The 3,812-nt window shown below is 58.0% G+C and overlaps 1 protein-coding gene across 2 annotated transcripts in view; it reads right to left on the minus strand.

Moving 5' to 3' along the window:
- The window catches only part of GPR35 (G protein-coupled receptor 35), a 23,048-nt gene that overhangs the window by 10,375 nt on the left and 8,861 nt on the right, over positions 1-3,812 (minus strand). The gene's annotated exons all lie outside the window — the stretch shown is intronic.

A 3,812-nucleotide genomic window follows, 5' to 3' on the forward strand; every position in this document is an offset into this window, starting at 1 on the left:
GGCCCCTCCAGTGTGCTGTTTCTCTCTTGGCTCCCCGCTCACCCCCAGGGCCCCTCTCTCCCCAGAGCTGCACCCTCACGACCTGTTTGCACCCTCATGACCTGTTTCTAGCACTTCACCCTGTTTGATTTTATCACAGAACTTATTTTTTAAGTAACCCTTTCTGCGCACTGGGTTCATGCTTGTGGGACTCCATCTGCTTCCTGCCCTGTCAGGGCCCCGGCACAGAGCCCGACCTCTGTGAAGCTCGACAACCCCTCACCCACAGCGACTCCTGCCGTGGGGCCGGCGAGTGCCTGGGACACAGCAGGTGATCAGTCATCGTCAGCGCCCGGCTCAGGCACAGTTGCCTGGGGTCCTCTGCTGCCGCCCAGGCCCTTCTTCAAGGCCCCCTGGAGTCCCCAGGTTCGACAGGCCAGAAGGCAGGTTTCCATTCCAGACCAGGCCTGTTCTCTCCCGGCTGGGCAACCTCAGACCACCCGGGCCTCTGTGGAGGAGAACTGGTAGCCAGGGTCCTGCTGTGGGCACAGGGGCACCGCCCAGGGTCCTCCGTCCCCCACCTCTGCTTCTGGGCAGCTCCCTCACCCCCAAGGTTAGCCCCCTGCAGCAGCACCAGCCCCTCCCACTTCACCCTGCTGGGCTGTATGTGTGACAGGAGGAGCTCTGAACAGGATTCCTTCCTGCCCTTCCTCCTCCTTCCCCAGCTACAGCTGCCAGACGCCACCCCTGCAGCCCTATCTAAAGGAGTCTCTGCAGCAAGCTGGTCCAGCCCTCGGGCTGCGGGCTTTGAATGTGGCCCAACACAAATTTGTAAACTGTCGTAAAACATTATGAGATTTACGCACGGACCTTTTTTTGCTCATCGGCTACCTTGAGTGTTAGTGTATTTTACGTGTGGCCCAAGGCAATTCTTCTTCTTCCAACGTTGCCCAGGGAAGCCAAAAGATTGGACAGCCCTGCTTTGCAGGGAAGTGTGTGAGGGGATGTCAAGGAAGCAGGAGCCTGGGAGAGCCAGAGAAAAGCCGTTTACGTTCAGCTCCACCTTGAGACCAACGAGGCACATACCTGCCAGCCACAGCCCACGGTCATACGCTGTTTACAGCTAAAGCAGCAGCCAGTGACGCCTGCGCGCACACACTTCTATGACAGCAAAGTGTCCAAGTGCCCTGGTATACAGAACAACATATGCTTTCCAGGTAACTATCCTTGGCCGGACACGGTGGCTCAGGCCTGTAATCCCAGCACTTTGGGAGGCCAAGGTGGGAGGATGGCTTAAGCCCAGAAGTTTGAGACCAGCCTGGGCAACATAGCAAGATCCTGTCTCTAAAAAAGTAAAAAATATTAACCAGGCATGGGGGTGCATGCCTGTATTCCCAGCTGCTCGGGAGGCTAAGGCGGAGGAGCACCTGAGCCTGGGTGGCAGAGGTTGCAATGAACTGAGATTGTGGTACTGCACTCCAGCCTGGGCAACGGAGGAAGACCCCGTGATGGACGGTTTTCTTTAAATCAATAGAATAATATATGTTAGGCACAGTTTAGCTTAGTCTTTACATAGACGAAACCCCTGTATGAGAAAAACTTAAAGCTGGGTTGTTCCTCTTGCTTTCTGAGGACGCCCTGCTCTGTAATGGAGCAACCTTCAATAAACGCTGTCTTCTCACCAGATTCTGACTCACCTTGACTTCCTTCCTTCCTGAGACCCAAGAACCCTGCCTTGAGGTCTGAATCGAGACCCTTTTCCCGTGAAGCTGTCTCCTAAATGCGTCGCTTGGATCCTCATGGGTCCTTTGCACAGTTTTTGTTTATTAAAACAACAGTTTGGGCCGGGCACCGTGGCTCACGCCTGTATTCCCAGCACTTTGGGAGGCCGAGGCGGGCGGATCACGAGGTCAGGAATTCAAGACCAGCCTGGCCAACATGGTGAAACCTCGTCTCTACTAAAAATACAAAAATCAGCTCGGCGTGCTGGCGCGTGCCTATAGTCCCAGCTACTCAGGAAGCTGAGGAAAGAGAATCGCTTGAACCTGGGAGGCGGAGGTTGTGGTGAGCCGAGATCATGCCACTGCACTTCAGCCTGGGCGACAGAGGGAGACTCCATCTCAAAAATAAATAAATAAATAAGAAATAAAACAACACATTACTGTTTTATGACCGTTTTTCTGGTGTCCCTTCCAGCACTGTGCCCCCGAGGCCAGTGCCTCACTTATCCATCTGGCAGCTGAGGCAGACCAGCGGGGTCCTCCGTGTGGGGGCTCAGCTGTGGACCCCGAGACAGGATGTGAGTCCACCTCCCGCTTCTTGAGGTTTCTCTGTCGCCCTCAGCACTTTCTGTTCCCCTCTTCACAGAATCAGGTCTGGAAGTGGATGTCCTGCTGGGAAACTCCCCTCCCCCACTGATCTTGCCTGAAGCCTGGGGGTGTCACCGTGAGGGGCTGGGGACCAGGACACAGGCTCTCTGTCCTAGATGTCCTGCTTTTGTGTGTATTTGATGTTTTCCATAATAAAAGTGTATAGAGAACTGAGTGTGTGGCCATGGAAGGGCAGGGAGGGCAAAGCCCGTCAGCTGCGGGGCAGAGGAGGTGGCCTGCAGGGGTCCCGGGGCTGGCTGCACAAGACCGGCACCTGTGGCCTGAGGTCCCCTCCACCCAAGACCCGCCCTGTGCCCAGCCTCCTGTGATGGTCCACGCCCAGCGGGTGTGTCCTACGTGACCCCAGACTCATCTTCCCACAAGAATTAGCCCCCGGCACCACTTGCCCCAAAGCCAGGGCAGCCAGTGGGGACTGGGCCACAGGGAATGGTTTGGGTTCAGGTGGCAGGGAAAGCTGAGGCCTCCCCGCTATGCTGACTGGGTGGGCAGCAGCCAGCATTTGCTGGCTGGAGCCGCCACCTGGAAGGAGCCGCCAGGGCACCGAGAGGAAGGGTGCAAACCAGGCCAGCAGAGCCGCCAGGCTGCAGGAGACCCCTTCTGCCCCACAGCTCTTTGGCCCCCACCTCCCTCCACTCTTCGGAGAGAGACAGAGTCTCGTTCAGTCTCAAAAAAAGACAGAGCGAGTAGCTGGGACTACAGGCACATGCCACCACGCCCAGTTAATTTGTATTTTTAGTAGAGACAGGGTTTCACCACGTTGGCCAGAATGGTCTCGATCTCCTCTTCTCGTGATCTGCCCACCTTGGCCTCCCAAAGTGGCGGGATTACAGGCATGAGCCACCACGCCTGGCCGGGGCCACCTCTCTTACTTGAAGGCCTCCTACCCCATGTCGGGCACTTTCCAGCAGCCCCTACACAAAAGTCGCTTTGACGTCCCTGAGACCCGCGCTGCTTTCCCAGGTGCTCAGGCTGCATTCGGCGGCTGAGGAGCAGCAGGGATGCTGGCCAGGGAGGAGTGGGGTGGGCAGGGGGCTTCCAACACCTTAAGGGGCTTCCCATGCCAGGCTCGTGCTCCCTTCAGAGGGACTGAGAAGGATGCATCCCCCAGTGCAGCCACCAGAGGAAGGTGCCGCCCTGGCCTGCTCCCTGCCCTGGGGGCCCTGTGGCTGCTGAAGCCCCTCTGGGACCCGCCCAAGCATGGCTTCCCCCTCCAGAAGTGCCTCTGCTGGGCCTCTCTGGACCCCACACAGGCTCCAGCCAAGCTGGGTGCTCAGGGGGTCCCCACAGCCCAAGCACGGGGCCCTTGGCAGGAGCTGGGCACCACCACAGGATGGGCAGGGGACATGGCACCCCAGTGGTCTGGAAGGGATCCTGAGGGGTCCTGAGGGGACCACGATGGGGGTGGGAGGGGTCCTGAGAGGGTCTGAGGGGCTGCAAATTGCA

Source organism: Mandrillus leucophaeus, unplaced genomic scaffold (assembly GCF_000951045.1).
Source record: "Mandrillus leucophaeus isolate KB7577 unplaced genomic scaffold, Mleu.le_1.0 Scaffold898, whole genome shotgun sequence".
NCBI classification, from domain to species: domain Eukaryota; kingdom Metazoa; phylum Chordata; class Mammalia; order Primates; family Cercopithecidae; genus Mandrillus; species Mandrillus leucophaeus.